This window comes from Spea bombifrons, chromosome 2 (genome assembly GCF_027358695.1).
Source record: "Spea bombifrons isolate aSpeBom1 chromosome 2, aSpeBom1.2.pri, whole genome shotgun sequence".
In the NCBI taxonomy this organism is placed as follows: domain Eukaryota; kingdom Metazoa; phylum Chordata; class Amphibia; order Anura; family Pelobatidae; genus Spea; species Spea bombifrons.
The window spans coordinates 124,808,851-124,835,111 of NC_071088.1; the positions used below are offsets into that span (position 1 = coordinate 124,808,851).

The following is a 26,261-nucleotide window of genomic DNA, read 5'->3' on the forward strand; positions in this document are numbered from 1 at the left end:
AGCAATGGAAAATTGGGCTGTTTTGTTGTATTTTTAGCTGAAACTTTTACATTTAAAAGAAACTCACATTCTTAGTGGGATGTCATCAATTAAGAATCACAGGATAATAGAATTCAGATATGCCACAAACACCTACCAAGAACTCAGATGTTAGGCTCAGTATAAACAAGAGAATTAGTGTGTTTAACCAGCACGGGATTATAGACGATGAGAAAATATCGATTGAGATCTAGATGGTCATGATTCTTGAAGCCTTTAACTTCTTTTAGAATTAGACTGGACGCGGTCTTCATAGACTAGGCACAAATTCAACAGTGGATGCGCTAAAACTTAGGCACTGCTGAGAGTCGAACTCAGGATCTCCTGTTTACTAGACAGGCGCTTTAACCATCTAAGCCACAGCACCTTGACACCTGCTTTTTCTTCTAAAACCATGGAGTATCCTGCTCTTCAAAATTTGACCGATATGTTAGAAAGGAGCAAATCTTACTATGGCAGTAATGATTTGAACTAGCAATGGAAAATTGGACTGTTTTGTATTATTTTTAGCTGAAACTATTACATTTAAAAGAAACTCACATTCGAAGTGGGTTGTCATGAATTAAGAATCACAGGATAAGATGATTCAGATATGCCACAAACACCTACCAAGAACTCAGTTGTTAGGCTCAGTATAAACAAGAGAATTAATGGGTTTAACCAGCACGGGATTATAGACCATGAGTAAAAACCTACTGACATCTAGATGGTCTTGATTCTTTAAGCCTTTAACTTCTTTTAGAATTAGACTGGACCCAGACTTCACAGTCTAGGCACAAATTGAAGAGTGGGTGCTCTAAAAGCTAGGCACTGCTGAGAGTTGAACTCAGGATCTCCTGTTTACAAGACAGGCGCTTTAACCATCTAAGCCACAATGCCTTAGTGGCTGTTTTGGTTTTTTCAAAACCATGGTCTACACTGCTCTTCAACATTTGAGTAATTTGTTAAAGAAGAACAAATCTTACTATAGCAGTAATGATTTGAACTAGCAATGGAAAATTGGGCTGTTTTGCAGTCTTTTTAGCTGAAACTATTAAATTTAAAAGAAACTCACATGAGAAGTGGGATGTCATGAATTTAGAATCACAGGATAAGATAATTCACAAATGCCACAAACACCTACCAAAAACTCAGATGTTAGGCTCAGTATAAACAAGAGAATTAGTGTGTTTAACCAGCACGGGATTATAGACGATGAGAAAATATCGATTGAGATCTAGATGGTCATGATTCTTGAAGCCTTTAACTTCTTTTAGAATTAGACTGGACGCGGTCTTCATAGACTAGGCACAAATTCAACAGTGGATGCGCTAAAACCTAGGCACTGCTGAGAGTCGAACTCAGGATCTCCTGTTTACTAGACAGGCGCTTTAACCATTTAAGCCACAGCGCCTTGACACCTGCTTTTTCTTCTAAAACCATGGAGTATCCTGCTCTTCAACATTTGACCGATATGTTAGAAAGGAGCAAATCTTACTATGGCAGTAATGATTTGAACTAGCAATGGAAAATTGGACTGTTTTGTATTATTTTTAGCTGAAACTATTACATTTAAAAGAAACTCACATTCGAAGTGGGTTGTCATGAATTAAGAATCACAGGATAAGATGATTCAGATATGCCACAAACACCTACCAAGAACTCAGTTGTTAGACTCAGTATAAAGAAGAGAATTAGTGGGTTTAACCAGCACGGGATTATAGACCATGAGTAAAAACCTACTGACATCTAGATGGTCTTGATTCTTTAAGCCTTTAACTTCTTTTAGAATTAGACTGGACCCAGACTTCATAGTCTAGGCACAAATTGAAGAGTGGGTGCTCTAAAAGCTAGGCATTGCTGAGAGTTGAACTCAGGATCTCCTGTTTACAAGACAGGCGCTTTAACCATCTAAGCCACAATGCCTTGGTGGCTATTTTGGTTTTCAAAACCATGGTCTACACTGCTCTTCAACATTTGAGTAATTTGTTAGAGAAGAACAAATCTTACTATAGCAGTAATGATTTGAACTAGCTATGGAAAATTGGGCTGTTTTGCAGTCTTTTTAGCTGAAACTATTAAATTGAAAAGAAACTCACATGAGAAGTGGGATGTCATGAATTAAGAATCACAGGATAAGATAATTCACAAATGCCACAAACACCTACCAAAAACTTAGATGTTAGGCTCAGTATAAACAAGAGAGTTAGTGTGTTTAACCAGCAGGGGATTATAGACGATGAGAAAATATCGATTGAGATCTAGATGGTCATGATTCTTGAAGCCTTTAACTTCTTTTAGAATTAGACTGGACGCGGTCTTCATAGACTAGGCACAAATTCAACAGTGGATGCGCTAAAACTTAGGCACTGCTGAGAGTCGAACTCAGGATCTCCTGTTTACTAGACAGGCGCTTTAACCATCTAAGCCACAGTGCCTTGACACCTGCTTTTTCTTCTAAAACCATGGAGTATCCTGCTCTTCAACATTTGACCGATATGTTAGAAAGGAGCAAATCTTACTATGGCAGTAATGATTTGAACTAGCAATGGAAAATTGGACTGTTTTGTATTATTTTTAGCTGAAACTATTACATTTAAAAGAAACTCACATTCGAAGTGGGTTGTCATGAATTAAGAATCACAGGATAAGATGATTCAGATATGCCACAAACACCTACCAAGAACTCAGTTGTTAGACTCAGTATAAAGAAGAGAATTAGTGGGTTTAACCAGCACGGGATTATAGACCATGAGTAAAAACCTACTGACATCTAGATGGTCTTGATTCTTTAAGCCTTTAACTTCTTTTAGAATTAGACTGGACCCAGACTTCATAGTCTAGGCACAAATTGAAGAGTGGGTGCTCTGAAAGTTAGGCACTGCTGAGAGTCGAACTGAGGATCTCCTGTTTACAAGACAGGCGCTTTAACCATCTAAGCCACAATGCCTTAGTGGCTGTTTTGGTTTTTCCAAAACCATGGTCTACACTGCTCTTCAACATTTGAGTAATTTGTTAGAGAAGAACAAATCTTACTATAGCAGTAATGATTTGAACTAGCAATGGAAAATTGGGCTGTTTTGCAGTCTTTTTAGCTGAAACTATTAAATTGAAAAGAAACTCACATGAGAAGTGGGATGTCATGAATTAAGAATCACAGGATAAGATAATTCACAAATGCCACAAACACCTACCAAAAACTCAGATGTTAGGCTCAGCATAAACAAGAGAATTAGTGTGCTTAACCAGCACGGGGTTATAGACAATGAGTAAAAACCAACTGGGATGTAGATGGTCATGATTGTTTAAACCTTTAACTTCTTTAAGAATTAGACTGAACCCGGAGTTCATAGACTAGGCACAAATTAAACAGTGGATGTTCTAAAAGTCAGGCACTGCTGAGATTTGAACTCAGGATCTCCTGTTTACGAAACAGGCGCTTTAACCAACTAAGCCACAGCGCCTTGATGCTGGTGTGTTTTTCCAGAGCCATGGAGTACCCTGCTCTACAGCATTTGACCGACATGTTAGAGAGGAGCAAATCTTACTATAGCTGTAATGATTCAAACTAGCAATGGGAACAAAATTACTGACATCTAGATGGTCATGATTGTTTAAGCCTTTAAATTCTTTAAGAATTAGACTGTACCCGGACTTCATAGACTAGGCACAAATTAAACAGTGGATGCTCTAAAATGTAGGCACTGCTGAGGGTCGAACGCAGGGTCTCCTATTTACTAGACAGGTGCTTTAACCAACTAAGCCACAGCGCCTCGAAGGCTATGAGGGTTTGCAAAGCCATGGACTACCCTGCTCTTCAACATTTGACGATATGTTAGAGAGGAGCAAATCTTACTATAGCAGTAATGATTTGAACTAGCAATGGAAAATTGGGCTGTTTTGTTGTATTTTTAGCTGAAACTTTTACATTTAAAAGAAACTCACATTCTTAGTGGGATGTCATCAATTAAGAATCACAGGATAATAGAATTCAGATATGCCACAAACACCTACCAAGAACTCAGATGTTAGGCTCAGTATAAACAAGAGAATTAGTGTGTTTAACCAGCACGGGATTATAGACGATGAGAAAATATCGATTGAGATCTAGATGGTCATGATTCTTGAAGCCTTTAACTTCTTTTAGAATTAGACTGGACGCGGTCTTCATAGACTAGGCACAAATTCAACAGTGGATGCGCTAAAACTTAGGCACTGCTGAGAGTCGAACTCAGGATCTCCTATTTACTAGACAGGCGCTTTAACCATCTAAGCCACAGCGCCTTGACACCTGCTTTTTCTTCTAAAACCATGGAGTATCCTGCTCTTCAACATTTGACCGATATGTTAGAAAGGAGCAAATCTTACTATGGCAGTAATGATTTGAACTAGCAATGGAAAATTGGACTGTTTTGTATTATTTTTAGCTGAAACTATTACATTTAAAAGAAACTCACATTCGAAGTGGGTTGTCATGAATTAAGAATCACAGGATAAGATGATTCAGATATGCCACAAACACCTACCAAGAACTCAGTTGTTAGGCTCAGTATAAACAAGAGAATTAATGGGTTTAACCAGCACGGGATTATAGACCATGAGTAAAAACCTACTGACATCTAGATGGTCTTGATTCTTTAAGCCTTTAACTTCTTTTAGAATTAGACTGGACCCAGACTTCACAGTCTAGGCACAAATTGAAGAGTGGGTGCTCTAAAAGCTAGGCACTGCTGAGAGTTGAACTCAGGATCTCCTGTTTACAAGACAGGCGCTTTAACCATCTAAGCCACAATGCCTTAGTGGCTGTTTTGGTTTTTTCAAAACCATGGTCTACACTGCTCTTCAACATTTGAGTAATTTGTTAAAGAAGAACAAATCTTACTATAGCAGTAATGATTTGAACTAGCAATGGAAAATTGGGCTGTTTTGTTGTATTTTTAGCTGAAACTTTTACATTTAAAAGAAACTCACATTCTTAGTGGGATGTCATCAATTAAGAATCACAGGATAATATAATTCAGATATGCCACAAACACCTACCAAGAACTCAGATGTTAGGCTCAGTATAAACAAGAGAATTAGTGTGTTTAACCAGCACGGGATTATAGACGATGAGAAAATATCGATTGAGATCTAGATGGTCATGATTCTTGAAGCCTTTAACTTCTTTTAGAATTAGACTGGACGCGGTCTTCATAGACTAGGCACAAATTCAACAGTGGATGCGCTAAAACTTAGGCACTGCTGAGAGTCGAACTCAGGATCTCCTGTTTACTAGACAGGCGCTTTAACCATCTAAGCCACAGCGCCTTGACACCTGCTTTTTATTCTAAAACCATGGAGTATCCTGCTCTTCAACATTTGACCGATATGTTAGAAAGGAGCAAATCTTACTATGGCAGTAATGATTTGAACTAGCAATGGAAAATTGGACTGTTTTGTATTATTTTTAGCTGAAACTATTACATTTAAAAGAAACTCACATTCGAAGTGGGTTGTCATGAATTAAGAATCACAGGATAAGATGATTCAGATATGCCACAAACACCTACCAAGAACTCAGTTGTTAGGCTCAGTATAAACAAGAGAATTAATGGGTTTAACCAGCACGGGATTATAGACCATGAGTAAAAACCTACTGACATCTAGATGGTCTTGATTCTTTAAGCCTTTAACTTCTTTTAGAATTAGACTGGACCCAGACTTCACAGTCTAGGCACAAATTGAAGAGTGGGTGCTCTAAAAGCTAGGCACTGCTGAGAGTCGAACTCAGGATCTCCTGTTTACAAGACAGGCGCTTTAACCATCTAAGCCACAATGCCTTAGTGGCTGTTTTGGTTTTTTCAAAACCATGGTCTACACTGCTCTTCAACATTTGAGTAATTTGTTAAAGAAGAACAAATCTTACTATAGCAGTAATGATTTGAACTAGCAATGGAAAATTGGGCTGTTTTGCAGTCTTTTTAGCTGAAACTATTAAATTTAAAAGAAACTCACATGAGAAGTGGGATGTCATGAATTTAGAATCACAGGATAAGATAATTCACAAATGCCTCAAACACCTACCAAAAACTCAGATGTTAGGCTCAGTATATACAAGAGAATTAGTGTGTTTAACCAGCACGGGATTATAGACGATGAGAAAATATCGATTGAGATCTAGATGGTCATGATTCTTGAAGCCTTTAACTTCTTTTAGAATTAGACTGGACGCGGTCTTCATAGACTAGGCACAAATTCAACAGTGGATGCGCTAAAACTTAGGCACTGCTGAGAGTCGAACTCAGGATCTCCTGTTTACTAGACAGGCGCTTTAACCATCTAAGCCACAGCGCCTCGACACCTGCTTTTTCTTCTAAAACCATGGAGTATCCTGCTCTTCAACATTTGACCGATATGTTAGATAGGAGCAAATCTTACTATGGCAGTAATGATTTGAACTAGCAATGGAAAATTGGACTGTTTTGTATTATTTTTAGCTGAAACTATTACATTTAAAAGAAACTCACATTCGAAGTGGGTTGTCATGAATTAAGAATCACAGGATAATATAATTCAGATATGCCACAAACACCTACCAAGAACTCAGATGTTAGGCTCAGTATAAACAAGAGAATTAGTGTGTTTAACCAGCACGGGATTATAGACGATGAGAAAATATCGATTGAGATCTAGATGGTCATGATTCTTGAAGCCTTTAACTTCTTTTAGAATTAGACTGGACGCGGTCTTCATAGACTAGGCACAAATTCAACAGTGGATGCGCTAAAACTTAGGCACTGCTGAGAGTCGAACTCAGGATCTCCTGTTTACTAGACAGGCGCTTTAACCATCTAAGCCACAGCGCCTTGACACCTGCTTTTTCTTCTAAAACCATGGAGTATCCTGCTCTTCAACATTTGACCGATATGTTAGAAAGGAGCAAATCTTACTATGGCAGTAATGATTTGAACTAGCAATGGAAAATTGGGCTGTTTTGCAGTCTTTTTAGCTGAAAGTATTAAATTGAAAAGAAACTCACATGAGAAGTGGGATGTCATGAATTAAGAATCACAGGATAAGATAATTCACTAATGCCACAAACACCTACCAAAAACTCAGATGTTAGGCTCAGTATAAACAAGAGAATTAGTGTGTTTAACCAGCACGGGGTTATAGACAATGAGTAAAAACCAACTGGGATGTAGATGGTCATGATTGTTTAAACCTTTAACTTCTTTAAGAATTAGACTGAACCCGGAGTTCATAGACTAGGCACAAATTAAACAGTGGATGTTCTAAAAGTCAGGCACTGCTGAGATTTGAACTCAGGATCTCCTGTTTACGAAACAGGCGCTTTAACCAACTAAGCCACAGCGCCTTGATGTTTGTGTGTTTTTCCAGAGCCATGGAGTACCCTGCTCTACAGCATTTGACCGACATGTTAGAGAGGAGCAAATCTTACTATAGCTGTAATGATTCAAACTAGCAATGGGAACAAAATTACTGACATCTAGATGGTCATGATTGTTTAAGCCTTTAAATTCTTTAAGAATTAGACTGTACCCGGACTTCATAGACTAGGCACAAATTAAACAGTGGATGCTCTAAAATGCAGGCACAGCTGAAGGTCGAACTCAGGGTTTCCTATTTACTATACAGGTGCTTTAACCAACTAAGCCACAGCGCCTCAAAGGCTGCGAGGGTTTGCAAAGCCATGGACTACCCTGCTCTTCAACATTTGACGATATGTTAGAGAGGAGCAAATCTTACTATAGCAGTAATGATTTGAACTAGCAATGGAAAATTGGGCTGTTTTGTTGTATTTTTAGCTGAAACTTTTACATTTAAAAGAAACTCACATTCTTAGTGGGATGTCATCAATTAAGAATCACAGGATAATATAATTCAGATATGCCACAAACACCTACCAAGAACTCAGATGTTAGGCTCAGTATAAACAAGAGAATTAGTGTGTTTAACCAGCACGGGATTATAGACGATGAGAAAAAATCTACTGAGATCTAGATGGTCACGATTCTTGAAGCCTTTAACTTCTTTAAGAATTAGACTGGACGCGGTCTTCATAGACTAGGCACAAATTCAACAGTGGATGCGTTAAAACTTAGGCACTGCTGAGAGTCGAACTCAGGATCTCCTGTTTACTAGACAGGCGCTTTAACCATCTAAGCCACAGCGCCTTGACACCAGCAGCTTGTTCTAAAACCACAGTGTATCCTGCTCTTCAACATTTGACCGATATGTTAGAAAGGAGCAAATCTTACTATGGCAGTAACGATTTGAACTAGCAATGGAAAATTGGACTGTTTTGTATTATTTTTAGCTGAAACTATTACATTTAAAAGAAACTCACATTCGACGTGGGTTGTCATGAATTAAGAATCACAGGATAAGATGATTCAGATATGCCACAAACACCTACCAAGAACTCAGTTGTTAGACTCAGTATAAAGAAGAGAATTAGTGGGTTTAACCAGCACGGGATTATAGACCATGAGTAAAAACCTACTGACATCTAGATGGTCTTGATTCTTTAAGCCTTTAACTTCTTTTAGAATTAGACTGGACCCAGACTTCATAGTCTAGGCACAAATTGAAGAGTGGGTGCTCTAAAAGTTAGGCACTGCTGAGAGTCGAACTCAGGATCTCCTGTTTACAAGACAGGCGCTTTAACCATCTAAGCCACAATGCCTTAGTGGCTGTTTTGGTTTTTCCAAAACCATGGTCTACACTGCTCTTCAACATTTGAGTAATTTGTTAGAGAAGAACAAATCTTACTATAGCAGTAATGATTTGAACTAGCAATGGAAAATTGGGCTGTTTTGCAGTCTTTTTAGCTGAAACTATTAAATTGAAAAGAAACTCACATGAGAAGTGGGATGTCATGAATTAAGAATCACAGGATAAGATAATTCACAAATGCCACAAACACCTACCAAAAACTCAGATGTTAGGCTCAGTATAAACAAGAGAATTAGTGTGTTTAACCAGCACGGGGTTATAGACAATGAGTAAAAACCAACTGGGATGTAGATGGTCATGATTGTTTAAACCTTTAACTTCTTTAAGAATTAGACTGAACCCGGAGTTCATAGACTAGGCACAAATTAAACAGTGGATGTTCTAAAAGTCAGGCACTGCTGAGATTTGAACTCAGGATCTCCTGTTTACGAAACAGGCGCTTTAACCAGCTAAGCCACAGCGCCTTGATGTTTGTGCGTTTTTCCAGAGCCATGGAGTACCCTGCTCTACAACATTTGACCGACATGTTAGAGAGGAGCAAATCTTACTATAGCTGTAATGATTCAAACTAGCAATGGGAACAAAATTACTGACATCTAGATGGTCATGATTGTTTAAGCCTTTAAATTCATTAAGAATTAGACTGTACCCGGACTTCATAGACTAGGCACAAATTAAACAGTGGATGCTCTAAAATGCAGGCACTGCTGAGGGTCGAACTCAGGGTTTCCTATTTACTATACAGGTGCTTTAACCAACTAAGCCACAGCGCCTCAAAGGCTGTGAGGGTTTGCAAAGCCATGGACTACCCTGCTCTTCAACATTTGACGATATGTTAGAGAGGAGCAAATCTTACTATAGCAGTAATGATTTGAACTAGCAATGGAAAATTGGGCTGTTTTGTTGTATTTTTAGCTGAAACTTTTACATTTAAAAGAAACTCACATTCTTAGTGGGATGTCATCAATTAAGAATCACAGGATAATATAATTCAGATATGCCACAAACACCTACCAAGAACTCAGATGTTAGGCTCAGTATAAACAAGAGAATTAGTGTGTTTAACCAGCACGGGATTATAGACGATGAGAAAAAATCTACTGAGATCTAGATGGTCACGATTTTTGAAGCCTTTAACTTCTTTTAGAATTAGACTGGACGCGGTCTTCATAGACTAGGCACAAATTCAACAGTGGATGCGTTTATACTTAGGCACTGCTGAGAGTCAAACTCAGGATCTCCTGTTTACTAGACAGGCGCTTTAACCATCTAAGCCACAGCGCCTTGACACCTGCAGTCAGTTCTAAAACCATGGAGTATCCTGCTCTTCAACATTTGACTGATATGTTAGAAAGGAGCAAATCTTACTATGGCAGTAATGATTTGAACTAGCAATGGAAAATTGGGCTGTTTTGTATTATTTTTAGCTGAAACTATTACATTTAAAAGAAACTCACATTCGAAGTGGGTTGTCATGAATTAAGAATCACAGGATAAGATGAGTCAGATATGCCACAAACACCTACCAGGAACTCAGTTGTTAGGCTCAGTATAAACAAGAGAATTAGTGTGTTTAACCAGCACGGGATTATAGACGATGAGAAAAAATCTACTGAGATCTAGATGGTCACGATTCTTGAAGCCTTTAACTTCTTTTAGAATTAGACTGGACCCAGACTTCATAGTCTAGGCACAAATTGAAGAGTGGGTGCTCTAAAAGCTAGGCATTGCTGAGAGTCGAACTCAGGATCTCCTGTTTACAAGACAGGCGCTTTAACCATCTAAGCCACAATGCCTTAGTGGCTGTTATGGTTTTTTCAAAACCATGGTCTACACTGCTCTTCAACATTTGAGTAATTTGTTAAAGAAGAACAAATCTTACTATAGCAGTAATGATTTGAACTAGCAATGGAAAATTGGGCTGTTTTGCAGTCTTTCTAGCTGAAGCTATTAAATTTAAAAGAAACTCACATGAGAAGTGGGATGTCATGAATTTAGAATCACAGGATAAGATAATTCACAAATGCCACAAACACCTACCAAAAACTCAGATGTTAGGCTCAGTATAAACAAGAGAATTAGTGTGTTTAACCAGCACGGGATTATAGACGATGAGAAAATATCGATTGAGTTCTAGATGGTGATGATTCTTGAAGCCTTTAACTTCTTTTAGAATTAGACTGGACGCGGTCTTCATAGACTAGGCACAAATTCAACAGTGGATGCGCTAAAACCTAGGCACTGCTGAGAGTCGAACTCAGGATCTCCTGTTTACTAGATAGGCGCGTTAACCATCTAAGCCACAGCGCCTTGACACCTGCTTTTTCTTCTCAAACCATGGAGTATCCTGCTCTTCAACATTTGACTGATATGTTAGAAAGGAGCAAATCTTACTATGGCAGTAATGATTTGAACTAGCAATGGAAAATTGGACTGTTTTGTATTATTTTTAGCTGAAACTATTACATTTAAAAGAAACTCACATTCGAAGTGGGTTGTCATGAATTAAGAATCACAGGATAAGATGATTCAGATATGCCACAAACACCTACCAAGAACTCAGTTGTTAGACTCAGTATAAAGAAGAGAATTAGTGGGTTTAACCAGCACGGGATTATAGACCATGAGTAAAAACCTACTGAGATCTAGATGGTCTTGATTCTTTAAGCCTTTTACTTCTTTTAGAATTAGACTGGACCCAGACTTCATAGTCTAGGCACAAATTGAAGAGTGGGTGCTCTAAAAGTTAGGCACTGCTGAGAGTCGAACTCAGGATCTCCTATTTACAAGACAGGCGCTTTAACCATCTAAGCCACAATGCCTTAGTGGCTGTTTTGGTTTTTCCAAAACCATGGTCTACACTGCTCTTCAACATTTGAGTAATTTGTTAGAGAAGAACAAATCTTACTATAGCAGTAATGATTTGAACTAGCAATGGAAAATTGGGCTGTTTTGCAGTCTTTTTAGCTGAAAGTATTAAATTGAAAAGAAACTCACATGAGAAGTGGGATGTCATGAATTAAGAATCACAGGATAAGATAATTCACAAATGCCACAAACACCTACCAAAAACTCAGATGTTAGGCTCAGTATAAACAAGAGAATTAGTGTGTTTAACCAGCACGGGGTTATAGACAATGAGTAAAAACCAACTGGGATGTAGATGGTCATGATTGTTTAAACCTTTAACTTCTTTAAGAATTAGACTGAAGCCGGAGTTCATAGACTAGGCACAAATTAAACAGTGGATGTTCTAAAAGTCAGGCACTGCTGAGATTTGAACTCAGGATCTCCTGTTTACGAAACAGGCGCTTTAACCAACTAAGCCACAGCGCCTTGATGTTTGTGTGTTTTTCCAGAGCCATGGAGTACCCTGCTCTACAGCATTTGACCGACATGTTAGAGAGGAGCAAATCTTACTATAGCTGTAATGATTCAAACTAGCAATGGGAGCAAAATTACTGACATCTAGATGGTCATGATTGTTTAAGCCTTTAAATTCTTTAAGAATTAGACTGTACCCGGACTTCATAGACTAGGCACAAATTAAACAGTGGATGCTCTAAAATGCAGGCACTGCTGAGGGTCGAACTCAGGGTTTCCTATTTACTATACAGATGCTTTAACCAACTAAGCCACAGCGCCTCAAAGGCTGTGAGGGTTTGCAAAGCCATGGACTACCCGGCTCTTCAACATTTGACGATATGTTAGAGAGGAGCAAATCTTACTATAGCAGTAATGATTTGAACTAGCAATGGAAAATTGGGCTGTTTTGTTGTATTTTTAGCTGAAACTTTTACATTTAAAAGAAACTCACATTCTTAGTGGGATGTCATCAATTAAGAATCACAGGATAATATAATTCAGATATGCCACAAACACCTACCAAGAACTCAGATGTTAGGCTCAGTATAAACAAGAGAATTAGTGTGTTTAACCAGCACAGGATTATAGACGATGAGAAAAAATCTACTGAGATCTAGATGGTCACGATTTTTGAAGCCTTTAACTTCTTTTAGAATTAGACTGGACGCGGTCTTCATAGACTAGGCACAAATTCAACAGTGGATGCGTTAAAACTTAGGCACTGCTGAGAGTCGAACTCAGGATCTCCTGTTTACTAGACAGGTGCTTTAACCATCTAAGCCACAGCGCCTTGACACCTGCAGTCTGTTCTTTTTTTTTTTTTTTTTTCCTGGTGGCTCCTGTAAACACAGCATTGCTTTTTCATGGGGTTTTCTTCCATTTTTTCCACCATAGCTCTGTATACGTGTTGGGACTTAATTGGTTCCCATTTAAGTTTTTTTTTTTTTTTTTTTATTTTTTTATTACATTTATTTTTTTTCTGCATATAAATACAACATAGGCAATCGCTTCAGTATAGTATAAACTGTAACAATAGTTTGTCCCATATCTCATGTAACTCTATAATACATTTCAAAGAGCTGTTAAACTATTTCAACATTTGAATATCTATCCAATAAAATTATTTCCATTGCCTCTTAAAAGAACATAGTGAACAAATATACCAGGATATTAGTAACTGGCTCCTCCTGGCTTCTTGCTCCCAAGAAGAAAAAAAAAAAAAAAAAAAAGAAGAAAAGAAAGAAGAGGGTTTGACACTCACACTCATACTCCATTCATACCACTCGAGTCTTCAAAATTTTCAGTATTTTTACACGGTATTATGATTTAATAGCTATAGTCAGAGAATAGATTGGGATATTTTATTAACCAAGGTCTCCATATTTTATTAAATTTATATATTTTCTGATGCGCGTAGTAAAAGCCTCGTTCCATGACACATTGATGGTTAATTTGATTTATTACATGGTCTATATTAATAGATGTTTTTTGTAACCAATGTCTCGCTATGATTATTTTCATCGCTAATAAACATTGGATATATAATGCTTTTTGGTTAACAGAAAGATTTAACAAATTGATATGTAATAAAGCTTTTTCAGGAGTGGGATTTATATGTCTATTAAAAAGTTCCGATATTATCTTAAATAGTTCACCCCATGTGTGTTGTATCAGATTGCACTTCCACCATATATGCACATATGTGCCCTTTCCTAGTTCACACCTCCAACATGTGGATGTGGCATTACAATTAAATTTAGCTAGTTTCACGGGTATCATATACCATCTTAATACTATCTTGAAGTGCAGTTCTATCATATTCAAGCAGTGAGAAAATTTATTGACTTCGCCTAAGCTAGTTATCCAACTTTTTTGTTCTATTGAAATTTTCAAGTCTTGTTGCCAAGACCTTAAAATGGAGTTTTTGAAGGGAGTTTCTAATATTTCTAAAAAGGAATACCACTTCCTCAGCCCTTTAATAATTACTTCTGAAGAGAACATGTCCACAATCTTTTGGCTCAACAGAGATCTCTCTCCCACATATATATGAGTCTTTAAGTAATGACAAATTCTATACATAGTAAAAAATTCGGAGTCACTCAACTTAAAATCCTCCTTAAGCCGAGGAAAGGTATTGAATTTATTTGAGCTATATAAGTCGCCTATTCTCTTATTACTGAAGTTCTCCCAGTTTTTAAGGCTTAGTGATGAAATGTTATTAACGAGAATTTCCAGAGGTGCAGACATAACAACTTTATTTTGGAGTCCTACCCGATATTTAAAGCGATTCCAAAATTCTATGGCACTTTTTAGGGAAATAGGTAAAATATTTGTAATCGATTTTAATTTGTCCTGGTGTTTCCATAATAGACATTCTAGGTTTGCCATACCTATCAGTTCTTGTTCAATCATGAACCATTCCTCTTTACAACTATTTTTGTATTGTAGCTTCATTATATGGGTAAGTATACTTGCCTGGGCGCATCTTTCTAAACAAGGAACATTTAGACCTCCATTATTTCTACTAGCATATAGGACTTTTTTTGCTACTCTAGGCTTCTTATCTGCCCATATAAATTTTTCAATATTTTTTTGAAATGCTTGAGTCCACAAAGAGGGTAATTTAATGGGGATCATTCGCAATAGATAAAACCATTTTGGGATTATGTATGCTCTTATAACATTTATTCTTCCCATCCAAGATATAAATAATCCTTTCCATTCTGCTAGTTGGCGTATAAGTTGATCGCGAAGTTTTCCATAATTAATATCTATTATTTGTGTTATTTTCAAAGGGATGATAATTCCTAAATATTCGAATTTTGTAGACTCCCATATAAAATCTTATTCTTCCCCCAATCTCGTTTTTATATTTTCCGGTAGATTCATATTAACTGCCTGGGTCTTTCTTGTATTTAATTTATAGTTAGAGAATTCACTAAATACTGTAATTTCTTCCATCACTTTACTTAATGAGTTAATGGGATCATACAACGAGATTAAGATGTCATCCGCATACAAACTGATTTTATTATCTACATTTCCTATCACCAAGCCTTTGATATCTTTGTTATTCCTAATCCTGGCCGCAAGAGGCTCAATGGTTAGAATGTACAGAAGAGGAGAAAGAGGACATCCCTGCCTGGTACCGTTAAATATTTTGATCCAATCAGAAGTAAAACCTTGTCCTATCCCTTTAGCACATGGATTAGAATATAATGATAGTACCGAATCGATAAACCCTTTCTTAAAACCATATGCATATAATGTTTCTTCAATAAACATCCAGTTGACCCTATCAAATGCCTTCTCTGCATCGAGGGCCAAAAATAGAGAAGGCACTTTATAATTGGAAACATATTCGACCAGATCAATAATTTTACGCACATTGTCATTAGAATGTCTCCCTTTTACAAAACCAGTTTGATTTCCATGTATTAGCTGGGGACATACCTCTTTTAATCTATCAGCCAGTATTATTGAATATAATTTTGTATCTATGTTAATCAGCGAGATTGGTCTATAATTTGCTACATTCATCTCGTCTTTTCCTATTTTAAGAATAGGAATAATAGAGGCTTCAAGCATCCCATTCGGAAAGATCCTAGTAATCCGGATATCATTAAATACCTTAGTTAAGTGGGGTACCAGATGTTTTACTAATTTTTTATAGAACAAAGCTATATAACCATCTGGACCCGGAGCTTTATGGATTTTTAACGACTTAATCGCCCTACAAACTTCATCCTCTAAAAAAGGACTGTCCATTTGTTCCGCTACATTTTCTGGTATTTTCGGGAGCTTAGAGTCTATTAAATAATTCCTCATTTGTTCCCTATCCTGGTTTTGATTTGATATATGATATAAATTAGAATAGAATTCTCCAAAAGCTTTTCCTACCTCCTCAGGACTAAATACGTATTCCTTCCCCTTCCTAATTTTATATATTCTAGCTTTAAGTTTCCTTTTTTTTAGTTGGTTCGTAAGAAGTTTCTCTGCTCTATTTCCTGAATAATAGAATTTTTGTTTCATTTTAATTAAATTCTGATTAGCTATATTCAAGAGGCGCTGTTCAATCTCTTTTTTTATTTTAATCATGTCCGAAAAATCCTGATCGGTAGGGTTATCTCGACATTTCTTTTTAAGATTATTTAAGGAAATATGTAGATCTGACAATTTTTCATTTCTTTTCTTCCTATTATATGCTTCTCTCTTAATTAAATACCCTCTCAAGACGCATTTATATGCTGCCCATACATTCCCTGGGCTAATATCTTTAGTAAGGTTTTCCTGGAAGAATTGAGTTGATTCCTTAATGATAAATTCTAGACTTTCTTTACTTCTTAAAAGGAATTCCTTAAGCCTCCACGGTTGTGGACTCCGTCTATATTTTTTATTAATCGCAAGGCAGACAGGATCATGGTCAGACCATGCTATATTCCCTATCGATATACTCTTACAATCTTGTAATATTTTGGCATTAGTTAAGATTAAGTCTATCCGTGTAAATACTTTATGGTGTTGCGAAAAAAAAGTATAATCTTTATCTAAAGGTCTTAGAGCTCTCCAAATATCATATAGCTCATTTTTACCAAGAGCTTCTTGGAAAGCTTTAGACAACCTGAGCTGATTACATCTTTTATTTTTTGGGGTGCTTGTACTATCCCATTCAAAATCTAATACACAGTTAAAGTCCCCCAAACAAAGGAATGTTCCCTGGATATATTTCTGTATTTTATGTAAGGTAGTATTAAGAAAATGTATCTGTTTGGTATTTGGGGCATAAATATTTAATAACGAGAATATTTTATCATCTAGTTTACATATAACGAATACATATCTAGCCGATAGATCCTTTTGTCTATATATAACTTCAACTTTAATGTTATTAGATACTAATATAGCAACTCCCCGTTTTTTTTTCCGCGTTAGAGATGAGTGTTCTATCAATGTATATTTCTCATTTTTTAACCTATGTATATCACTGCATTTCAAGTGTGTTTCCTGAATACAGCACACATCTATATGTTCCTTAATCAAAAGGTCAAAAAGAGAGCGCCTTTTATGTGGGAGATTAAGCCCTTGTACATTCAATGTAATAAATTTAATTAAATCTATTCTATTACTTGCCATTAGTAATTATGATATATCTTAAACCATTCCATTTTGAAGACTCCAAAATTACCATATTCATACACTTAACTTTCATTATTCCCTTACAAGACACATTCATACACCACTCACATTTATACATTATTGTGGAAATCATTGTACTTAAACCTCCCGGTAAGTAAAACCCCCTTAAGAACATAGTAACCGGAGTTAAGGTACATCCACCTAGGTTGAGTCTCAAAGAAGGAGACGAGTTAATAAATTATTAGATAAATAAATAGGGAGAAAAAAATAAATAAATAAAAAAAAAAAGTGTATATATCGGAATAGATTACAGCGCATGAGCGCCCAGTGCCATACCTTACATTAACCTCCCTCAAGCTAACAAGTCCATTCCGTATATCATATCTCTATGTGCCAAATATATTCATATTATCTTATAATTAAGGTGTCTAATTTCCTATTCATATCCCTTTTGTGTTATTACTTCTATCTCTTTAAACCAATATCCGCTATTGTGTATTTGTGCTTAGATTCCATCCTTATTACGTAATCAACCTTCTTATGTCACATCTCATATAGCTTTGTGTGTATGTTTCTATACTTTTAACAAATAGTAAAATTCTATTGATTACACCCTCATTCTGCCATTCAATGTGAATTTCAATAAAAAAAAAAAAAAAAAAAAACTCTCCACATAACTAGTGAATACAAATTAGGGTAAAGGGATTTCTGTCTCCCTTGACCAAATATCCTATGTAACCATCTTGTATTTAGTTTCCACCATATTTCAAAATTCTACTCTATCGTGTCTCCTATAGACTTATGCTTGCAAAAAAAAAAAAAAAAACACATCTCCCTATTTCCGTCATATAGTGCTACCCCACTTTACATCGGGTTATCTTTTAGCCATTGCTTCACTTCATCGGCTGACGACATTTTAATTAATTGTTTCCCTACTTTAATAAATAATTTAACAGGAAAGCCCCAGTTATAATAAATGTTGCGCTCTCGGAGTATTTTAGTCACTTCTTTAAACTCCATCCTTTTTCTTCTTGTATCAGCAGATAAATCCTGAAAAAAAAGTAAGTTTTGAAATTTGTCCTTCCGAGGTATATAGTCTCTAGATGATTTCAAAATTTTTTGACGTATATAAAAGGTTGAGCAACGTATAATTATATCTCGTGGTAGAGATTCTGCAATGTTCTTCGGTTTGATCGTCCTGTGTACTCTTTCCAGTTCTTCCTCTCTTACACTCCCAGGTATTTCCATATCTTTAAATAGTTCTTGTAGATAGCCCCTTAGAGATTCCTGTTTAATATCTTCTGAAATACCTCGGATCCTTAAATTCTTCCTTCGTGTTCTGTCCTCTGTATCAATTAATCTTTGTTCAAGAACTTTGATTGTACCTTCCTTTCGGACCAGTTCTTCCTTAATGAGATTTAGTTCATTTTCCAGGTATTCAGATTTTTGTTCATTTACTTTTAAACGGCCTTCTATTCTTTTATGTTCCTCTTTCCAGTCATTATGGATCTTCAAAATTTCTTCTTTAAAAAGATTCAGTTGTATATCCATGCATTGCTGCAAATAGTCCTTAGTAATCATTTGTGTAGTTTGAACACCGGGGCTTAGTGAATGTCTACTATGATCCTCAATAGTGATATCTGATAGACATATTGAATCCTCCATTTTTTTTGATCCCTGAGGTGAGAATAATGTTGTAATTTTTTTATCTTTTTTCGGGTCAAGTTCTCTCTTTTCTCTTTTCTTATATTTCGTATCTTCTTTTTTTGAGGCCATCTTAAAGGTTTTTTTTTTTTTTTTTTTTTCTTTCCCTTTTTTCTTTAACCAATATTTAGATCTCCTTTATACAAGAGATATAATACTCATTAATCTATTTCCAGGGTCTCTTCAATTTCCATTAATTTTAAGGTTCCTATCTCAATTTCATACCGATGATATTCAAGCCAGCTTAGGTCTATTGCTACGTATATAAGAGGATACAGCAGTCTTCTCTTAAGTAGGCATTCAAATAAGAGATATAGCACAAGTTAGACTATTCCCCGGATCTTCTTCAAATTCCAATAGCTTTGGGTTTACCACTTCAATTTTATACAGTGGCTATTCAAACCAACTTAGATCTGTTGATATATATATCAGAGAATGCAAACAAAGTCATTTAAAATGTATATTCACCAGGGGGGTAGCTTCTGTAGGCCTCTCCGGGTCTATCTTTAACTTTAAAGCGGCACGGCTGATGTGTATCATCAATTCTCTTTTAAAGCCAGCGAAAATTTTCCTTCAGGACGGTATACCATACCATACCATATAAAAATAAAATTTTATATTGATGTTTATAAGGGGGGAGTGTATTTTGTCTCCACCAAAACGCAATATTGTCTCTGTCGTTTTCGGCACATTCACGCCCTTGTGGATGCTTTCGCGGCAAATATTAAACACAAAAAAAAAAAAAAAAAAAAAAAAAACACGGAGTATCTCCTCAAACACCGATCACTTAGCTTTCTGTAGCCCCTCCGTGGTCCCAAATCCGCAATAGCCGTCTCTGATAGCTGATATAGCCGCCAAAGCCGTCAGAACCACCAAAAACCGCCCGTCCGTCCGCCGCACACCAATCGCTGGTCAGCCGCTTCCCAGCCGTTTGCCTCTCGTCTCTCGCCTCGCCAGCCCCTCGTCAGCCGCCTATCAGCCACCTGTCAGCCGTTCGGGTCTGTTCACGCCGTTCCGGACCTGGACCCGGACCCGGGAGATAACAAAAATCGACGCCGAAGATCAGAGGTCAGTAGGCAGCTATCTACCTCGCTCCTTCTCTGCTCGCGCGCTCCACCTCCGTGCGCGTCTCACGTCATCACGTCCTCCTCAATCGATGAGACCATCGACACCTGCAGTCTGTTCTAAAACCATGGAGTATCCTGCTCTTCAACATTTGACTGATATGTTAGAAAGGAGCAAATCTTACTATGGCAGTAATGATTTGAACTAGCAATGGAAAATTGGGCTGTTTTGTATTATTTTTAGCTGAAACTATTACATTTAAAAGAAACTCACATTCGAAGTGGGTTGTCATGAATTAAGAATCACAGGATAAGATGAGTCAGATATGCCACAAACACCTACCAGGAACTCAGTTGTTAGGCTCAGTATAAACAAGAGAATTAGTGTGTTTAACCAGCACGGGATTATAGACGATGAGAAAAAATCTACTGAGATCTAGATGGTCACGATTCTTGAAGCCTTTAACTTCTTTTAGAATTAGACTGGACGCGGTCTTCATAGACTAGGCACAAATTCAACAGTGGATGTGTTAAAACTTAGGCACTGCTGAGAGTCGAACTCAGGATCTCCTGTTTACTAGACAGGCGCTTTAACCATCTAAGCCACAGTGCCTTGACACCTGCAGTCTGTTCTAAAACCATGGAGTATCCTGCTCTTCAACATTTGACTGATATGTTAGAAAGGAGCAAATCTTACTATGGCAGTAATGATTTGAACTAGCAATGGAAAATTGGGCTGTTTTGTATTATTTTTAGCTGAAGCTATTACATTTAAAAGAAACTCACATTCGAAGTGGGTTGTCATGAATTAAGAATCACAGGATAAGATGAGTCAGATATGCCACAAACACCTACCAGGAACTCAGTTGTTAGGCTCAGTATAAACAAGAGAATTAGTGTGTTTAACCAGCACGGGATTATAGACCATAAGTAAAAACCTTCTGACATCTAGATGGTCTTGATTCTTTAAGCCTTTTACTTCTTTTAGAATTAGACTGGACCCAGACTTCATAGTCTAGGCACAAATTGAAGAGTGGGTGCTCTAAAAGCTAGGCATTGCTGAGAGTCGAACTCAGGATCTCCTGTTTACAAGACAGGCGCTTTAACCATCTAAGCCACAATGCCTTAGTGGCTGTTATGGTTTTTTCAAAACCATGGTCTACACTGCTCTTCAACATTTGAGTAATTTGTTAAAGAAGAACAAATCTTACTATAGCAGTAATGATTTGAACTAGCAATGGAAAATTGGGCTGTTTTGCAGTCTTTCTAGCTGAAGCTATTAAATTTAAAAGAAACTCACATGAGAAGTGGGATGTCATGAATTTAGAATCACAGGATAAGATAATTCACAAATGCCACAAACACCTACCAAAAACTCAGATGTTAGGCTCAGTATAAACAAGAGAATTAGTGTGTTTAACCAGCACGGGATTATAGACGATGAGAAAATATCGATTGAGTTCTAGATGGTGATGATTCTTGAAGCCTTTAACTTCTTTTAGAATTAGACTGGACGCGGTCTTCATAGACTAGGCACAAATTCAACAGTGGATGCGCTAAAACCTAGGCACTGCTGAGAGTCGAACTCAGGATCTCCTGTTTACTAGATAGGCGCGTTAACCATCTAAGCCACAGCGCCTTGACACCTGCTTTTTCTTCTCAAACCATGGAGTATCCTGCTCTTCAACATTTGACTGATATGTTAGAAAGGAGCAAATCTTACTATGGCAGTAATGATTTGAACTAGCAATGGAAAATTGGACTGTTTTGTATTATTTTTAGCTGAAACTATTACATTTAAAAGAAACTCACATTCGAAGTGGGTTGTCATGAATTAAGAATCACAGGATAAGATGATTCAGATATGCCACAAACACCTACCAAGAACTCAGTTGTTAGACTCAGTATAAAGAAGAGAATTAGTGGGTTTAACCAGCACGGGATTATAGACCATGAGTAAAAACCTACTGAGATCTAGATGGTCTTGATTCTTTAAGCCTTTTACTTCTTTTAGAATTAGACTGGACCCAGACTTCATAGTCTAGGCACAAATTGAAGAGTGGGTGCTCTAAAAGTTAGGCACTGCTGAGAGTCGAACTCAGGATCTCCTATTTACAAGACAGGCGCTTTAACCATCTAAGCCACAATGCCTTAGTGGCTGTTTTGGTTTTTCCAAAACCATGGTCTACACTGCTCTTCAACATTTGAGTAATTTGTTAGAGAAGAACAAATCTTACTATAGCAGTAATGATTTGAACTAGCAATGGAAAATTGGGCTGTTTTGCAGTCTTTTTAGCTGAAAGTATTAAATTGAAAAGAAACTCACATGAGAAGTGGGATGTCATGAATTAAGAATCACAGGATAAGATAATTCACAAATGCCACAAACACCTACCAAAAACTCAGATGTTAGGCTCAGTATAAACAAGAGAATTAGTGTGTTTAACCAGCACGGGGTTATAGACAATGAGTAAAAACCAACTGGGATGTAGATGGTCATGATTGTTTAAACCTTTAACTTCTTTAAGAATTAGACTGAAGCCGGAGTTCATAGACTAGGCACAAATTAAACAGTGGATGTTCTAAAAGTCAGGCACTGCTGAGATTTGAACTCAGGATCTCCTGTTTACGAAACAGGCGCTTTAACCAACTAAGCCACAGCGCCTTGATGTTTGTGTGTTTTTCCAGAGCCATGGAGTACCCTGCTCTACAGCATTTGACCGACATGTTAGAGAGGAGCAAATCTTACTATAGCTGTAATGATTCAAACTAGCAATGGGAGCAAAATTACTGACATCTAGATGGTCATGATTGTTTAAGCCTTTAAATTCTTTAAGAATTAGACTGTACCCGGACTTCATAGACTAGGCACAAATTAAACAGTGGATGCTCTAAAATGCAGGCACTGCTGAGGGTCGAACTCAGGGTTTCCTATTTACTATACAGATGCTTTAACCAACTAAGCCACAGCGCCTCAAAGGCTGTGAGGGTTTGCAAAGCCATGGACTACCCGGCTCTTCAACATTTGACGATATGTTAGAGAGGAGCAAATCTTACTATAGCAGTAATGATTTGAACTAGCAATGGAAAATTGGGCTGTTTTGTTGTATTTTTAGCTGAAACTTTTACATTTAAAAGAAACTCACATTCTTAGTGGGATGTCATCAATTAAGAATCACAGGATAATATAATTCAGATATGCCACAAACACCTACCAAGAACTCAGATGTTAGGCTCAGTATAAACAAGAGAATTAGTGTGTTTAACCAGCACAGGATTATAGACGATGAGAAAAAATCTACTGAGATCTAGATGGTCACGATTTTTGAAGCCTTTAACTTCTTTTAGAATTAGACTGGACGCGGTCTTCATAGACTAGGCACAAATTCAACAGTGGATGCGTTAAAACTTAGGCACTGCTGAGAGTCGAACTCAGGATCTCCTGTTTACTAGACAGGTGCTTTAACCATCTAAGCCACAGCGCCTTGACACCTGCAGTCTGTTCTTTTTTTTTTTTTTTTTTCCTGGTGGCTCCTGTAAACACAGCATTGCTTTTTCATGGGGTTTTCTTCCATTTTTTCCACCATAGCTCTGTATACGTGTTGGGACTTAATTGGTTCCCATTTAAGTTTTTTTTTTTTTTTTTTTATTTTTTTATTACATTTATTTTTTTTCTGCATATAAATACAACATAGGCAATCGCTTCAGTATAGTATAAACTGTAACAATAGTTTGTCCCATATCTCATGTAACTCTATAATACATTTCAAAGAGCTGTTAAACTATTTCAACATTTGAATATCTATCCAATAAAATTATTTCCATTGCCTCTTAAAAGAACATAGTGAACAAATATACCAGGATATTAGTAACTGGCTCCTCCTGGCTTCTTGCTCCCAAGAAGAAAAAAAAAAAAAAAAAAAAGAAGAAAAGAAAGAAGAGGGTTTGACACTCACACTCATACTCCATTCATACCACTCGAGTCTTCAAAATTTTCAGTATTTTTACACGGTATTATGATTTAATAGCTATAGTCAGAGAATAGATTGGGATATTTTATTAACCAAGGTCTCCATATTTTATTAAATTTATATATTTTCTGATGCGCGTAGTAAAAGCCTCGTTCCATGACACATTGATGGTTAATTTGATTTATTACATGGTCTATATTAATAGATGTTTTTTGTAACCAATGTCTCGCTATGATTATTTTCATCGCTAATAAACATTGGATATATAATGCTTTTTGGTTAACAGAAAGATTTAACAAATTGATATGTAATAAAGCTTTTTCAGGAGTGGGATTTATATGTCTATTAAAAAGTTCCGATATTATCTTAAATAGTTCACCCCATGTGTGTTGTATCAGATTGCACTTCCACCATATATGCACATATGTGCCCTTTCCTAGTTCACACCTCCAACATGTGGATGTGGCATTACAATTAAATTTAGCTAGTTTCACGGGTATCATATACCATCTTAATACTATCTTGAAGTGCAGTTCTATCATATTCAAGCAGTGAGAAAATTTATTGACTTCGCCTAAGCTAGTTATCCAACTTTTTTGTTCTATTGAAATTTTCAAGTCTTGTTGCCAAGACCTTAAAATGGAGTTTTCGAAGGGAGTTTCTAATATTTCTAAAAAGGAATACCACTTCCTCAGCCCTTTAATAATTACTTCTGAAGAGAACATGTCCACAATCTTTTGGCTCAACAGAGATCTCTCTCCCACATATATATGAGTCTTTAAGTAATGACAAATTCTATACATAGTAAAAAATTCGGAGTCACTCAACTTAAAATCCTCCTTAAGCCGAGGAAAGGTATTGAATTTATTTGAGCTATATAAGTCGCCTATTCTCTTATTACTGAAGTTCTCCCAGTTTTTAAGGCTTAGTGATGAAATGTTATTAACGAGAATTTCCAGAGGTGCAGACATAACAACTTTATTTTGGAGTCCTACCCGATATTTAAAGCGATTCCAAAATTCTATGGCACTTTTTAGGGAAATAGGTAAAATATTTGTAATCGATTTTAATTTGTCCTGGTGTTTCCATAATAGACATTCTAGGTTTGCCATACCTATCAGTTCTTGTTCAATCATGAACCATTCCTCTTTACAACTATTTTTGTATTGTAGCTTCATTATATGGGTAAGTATACTTGCCTGGGCGCATCTTTCTAAACAAGGAACATTTAGACCTCCATTATTTCTACTAGCATATAGGACTTTTTTTGCTACTCTAGGCTTCTTATCTGCCCATATAAATTTTTCAATATTTTTTTGAAATGCTTGAGTCCACAAAGAGGGTAATTTAATGGGGATCATTCGCAATAGATAAAACCATTTTGGGATTATGTATGCTCTTATAACATTTATTCTTCCCATCCAAGATATAAATAATCCTTTCCATTCTGCTAGTTGGCGTATAAGTTGATCGCGAAGTTTTCCATAATTAATATCTATTATTTGTGTTATTTTCAAAGGGATGATAATTCCTAAATATTCGAATTTTGTAGACTCCCATATAAAATCTTATTCTTCCCCCAATCTCGTTTTTATATTTTCCGGTAGATTCATATTAACTGCCTGGGTCTTTCTTGTATTTAATTTATAGTTAGAGAATTCACTAAATACTGTAATTTCTTCCATCACTTTACTTAATGAGTTAATGGGATCATACAACGAGATTAAGATGTCATCCGCATACAAACTGATTTTATTATCTACATTTCCTATCACCAAGCCTTTGATATCTTTGTTATTCCTAATCCTGGCCGCAAGAGGCTCAATGGTTAGAATGTACAGAAGAGGAGAAAGAGGACATCCCTGCCTGGTACCGTTAAATATTTTGATCCAATCAGAAGTAAAACCTTGTCCTATCCCTTTAGCACATGGATTAGAATATAATGATAGTACCGAATCGATAAACCCTTTCTTAAAACCATATGCATATAATGTTTCTTCAATAAACATCCAGTTGACCCTATCAAATGCCTTCTCTGCATCGAGGGCCAAAAATAGAGAAGGCACTTTATAATTGGAAACATATTCGACCAGATCAATAATTTTACGCACATTGTCATTAGAATGTCTCCCTTTTACAAAACCAGTTTGATTTCCATGTATTAGCTGGGGACATACCTCTTTTAATCTATCAGCCAGTATTATTGAATATAATTTTGTATCTATGTTAATCAGCGAGATTGGTCTATAATTTGCTACAT

At 36.6% G+C, this 26,261-nt stretch overlaps 29 non-coding genes across 29 annotated transcripts; all 29 read right to left on the reverse strand.

Moving 5' to 3' along the window:
- Positions 1-332: 332 nt before the first annotated feature.
- TRNAT-AGU (transfer RNA threonine (anticodon AGU)) lies at positions 333-406 on the reverse strand. Its single transcript has one exon. It is a non-coding gene; the product is annotated as a tRNA-Thr (tRNA).
- Positions 407-844: 438 nt separating this feature from the next.
- Positions 845-918, reverse strand: TRNAT-UGU (transfer RNA threonine (anticodon UGU)). Its single transcript has one exon. It is a non-coding gene; the product is annotated as a tRNA-Thr (tRNA).
- A 440-nt stretch (positions 919-1,358) lies between these two features.
- On the reverse strand, positions 1,359-1,432 carry TRNAT-AGU (transfer RNA threonine (anticodon AGU)). Its single transcript has one exon. It is a non-coding gene; the product is annotated as a tRNA-Thr (tRNA).
- Positions 1,433-1,870: 438 nt separating this feature from the next.
- On the reverse strand, positions 1,871-1,944 carry TRNAT-UGU (transfer RNA threonine (anticodon UGU)). The gene has a single exon. It is a non-coding gene; the product is annotated as a tRNA-Thr (tRNA).
- A 438-nt stretch (positions 1,945-2,382) lies between these two features.
- TRNAT-AGU (transfer RNA threonine (anticodon AGU)) lies at positions 2,383-2,456 on the reverse strand. The gene has a single exon. It is a non-coding gene; the product is annotated as a tRNA-Thr (tRNA).
- Positions 2,457-2,894: 438 nt separating this feature from the next.
- TRNAT-UGU (transfer RNA threonine (anticodon UGU)) lies at positions 2,895-2,968 on the reverse strand. The gene has a single exon. It is a non-coding gene; the product is annotated as a tRNA-Thr (tRNA).
- Positions 2,969-3,408: 440 nt separating this feature from the next.
- TRNAT-CGU (transfer RNA threonine (anticodon CGU)) lies at positions 3,409-3,482 on the reverse strand. The gene has a single exon. It is a non-coding gene; the product is annotated as a tRNA-Thr (tRNA).
- A 235-nt stretch (positions 3,483-3,717) lies between these two features.
- Positions 3,718-3,791, reverse strand: TRNAT-AGU (transfer RNA threonine (anticodon AGU)). Its single transcript has one exon. It is a non-coding gene; the product is annotated as a tRNA-Thr (tRNA).
- Positions 3,792-4,228: 437 nt separating this feature from the next.
- Positions 4,229-4,302, reverse strand: TRNAT-AGU (transfer RNA threonine (anticodon AGU)). The gene has a single exon. It is a non-coding gene; the product is annotated as a tRNA-Thr (tRNA).
- Positions 4,303-4,740: 438 nt separating this feature from the next.
- On the reverse strand, positions 4,741-4,814 carry TRNAT-UGU (transfer RNA threonine (anticodon UGU)). The gene has a single exon. It is a non-coding gene; the product is annotated as a tRNA-Thr (tRNA).
- Positions 4,815-5,254: 440 nt separating this feature from the next.
- On the reverse strand, positions 5,255-5,328 carry TRNAT-AGU (transfer RNA threonine (anticodon AGU)). The gene has a single exon. It is a non-coding gene; the product is annotated as a tRNA-Thr (tRNA).
- A 438-nt stretch (positions 5,329-5,766) lies between these two features.
- TRNAT-UGU (transfer RNA threonine (anticodon UGU)) lies at positions 5,767-5,840 on the reverse strand. The gene has a single exon. It is a non-coding gene; the product is annotated as a tRNA-Thr (tRNA).
- Positions 5,841-6,280: 440 nt separating this feature from the next.
- Positions 6,281-6,354, reverse strand: TRNAT-AGU (transfer RNA threonine (anticodon AGU)). The gene has a single exon. It is a non-coding gene; the product is annotated as a tRNA-Thr (tRNA).
- A 438-nt stretch (positions 6,355-6,792) lies between these two features.
- TRNAT-AGU (transfer RNA threonine (anticodon AGU)) lies at positions 6,793-6,866 on the reverse strand. The gene has a single exon. It is a non-coding gene; the product is annotated as a tRNA-Thr (tRNA).
- A 438-nt stretch (positions 6,867-7,304) lies between these two features.
- Positions 7,305-7,378, reverse strand: TRNAT-CGU (transfer RNA threonine (anticodon CGU)). Its single transcript has one exon. It is a non-coding gene; the product is annotated as a tRNA-Thr (tRNA).
- Positions 7,379-8,124: 746 nt separating this feature from the next.
- Positions 8,125-8,198, reverse strand: TRNAT-AGU (transfer RNA threonine (anticodon AGU)). The gene has a single exon. It is a non-coding gene; the product is annotated as a tRNA-Thr (tRNA).
- A 438-nt stretch (positions 8,199-8,636) lies between these two features.
- Positions 8,637-8,710, reverse strand: TRNAT-UGU (transfer RNA threonine (anticodon UGU)). Its single transcript has one exon. It is a non-coding gene; the product is annotated as a tRNA-Thr (tRNA).
- Positions 8,711-9,150: 440 nt separating this feature from the next.
- On the reverse strand, positions 9,151-9,224 carry TRNAT-CGU (transfer RNA threonine (anticodon CGU)). Its single transcript has one exon. It is a non-coding gene; the product is annotated as a tRNA-Thr (tRNA).
- A 235-nt stretch (positions 9,225-9,459) lies between these two features.
- TRNAT-AGU (transfer RNA threonine (anticodon AGU)) lies at positions 9,460-9,533 on the reverse strand. The gene has a single exon. It is a non-coding gene; the product is annotated as a tRNA-Thr (tRNA).
- A 437-nt stretch (positions 9,534-9,970) lies between these two features.
- Positions 9,971-10,044, reverse strand: TRNAT-AGU (transfer RNA threonine (anticodon AGU)). Its single transcript has one exon. It is a non-coding gene; the product is annotated as a tRNA-Thr (tRNA).
- A 438-nt stretch (positions 10,045-10,482) lies between these two features.
- Positions 10,483-10,556, reverse strand: TRNAT-UGU (transfer RNA threonine (anticodon UGU)). The gene has a single exon. It is a non-coding gene; the product is annotated as a tRNA-Thr (tRNA).
- A 952-nt stretch (positions 10,557-11,508) lies between these two features.
- Positions 11,509-11,582, reverse strand: TRNAT-UGU (transfer RNA threonine (anticodon UGU)). Its single transcript has one exon. It is a non-coding gene; the product is annotated as a tRNA-Thr (tRNA).
- A 440-nt stretch (positions 11,583-12,022) lies between these two features.
- On the reverse strand, positions 12,023-12,096 carry TRNAT-CGU (transfer RNA threonine (anticodon CGU)). The gene has a single exon. It is a non-coding gene; the product is annotated as a tRNA-Thr (tRNA).
- Positions 12,097-12,842: 746 nt separating this feature from the next.
- On the reverse strand, positions 12,843-12,916 carry TRNAT-AGU (transfer RNA threonine (anticodon AGU)). Its single transcript has one exon. It is a non-coding gene; the product is annotated as a tRNA-Thr (tRNA).
- A 7,653-nt stretch (positions 12,917-20,569) lies between these two features.
- TRNAT-AGU (transfer RNA threonine (anticodon AGU)) lies at positions 20,570-20,643 on the reverse strand. Its single transcript has one exon. It is a non-coding gene; the product is annotated as a tRNA-Thr (tRNA).
- A 438-nt stretch (positions 20,644-21,081) lies between these two features.
- Positions 21,082-21,155, reverse strand: TRNAT-UGU (transfer RNA threonine (anticodon UGU)). Its single transcript has one exon. It is a non-coding gene; the product is annotated as a tRNA-Thr (tRNA).
- Positions 21,156-22,107: 952 nt separating this feature from the next.
- Positions 22,108-22,181, reverse strand: TRNAT-UGU (transfer RNA threonine (anticodon UGU)). The gene has a single exon. It is a non-coding gene; the product is annotated as a tRNA-Thr (tRNA).
- A 440-nt stretch (positions 22,182-22,621) lies between these two features.
- TRNAT-CGU (transfer RNA threonine (anticodon CGU)) lies at positions 22,622-22,695 on the reverse strand. Its single transcript has one exon. It is a non-coding gene; the product is annotated as a tRNA-Thr (tRNA).
- A 746-nt stretch (positions 22,696-23,441) lies between these two features.
- Positions 23,442-23,515, reverse strand: TRNAT-AGU (transfer RNA threonine (anticodon AGU)). The gene has a single exon. It is a non-coding gene; the product is annotated as a tRNA-Thr (tRNA).
- Positions 23,516-26,261: the final 2,746 nt, after the last annotated feature.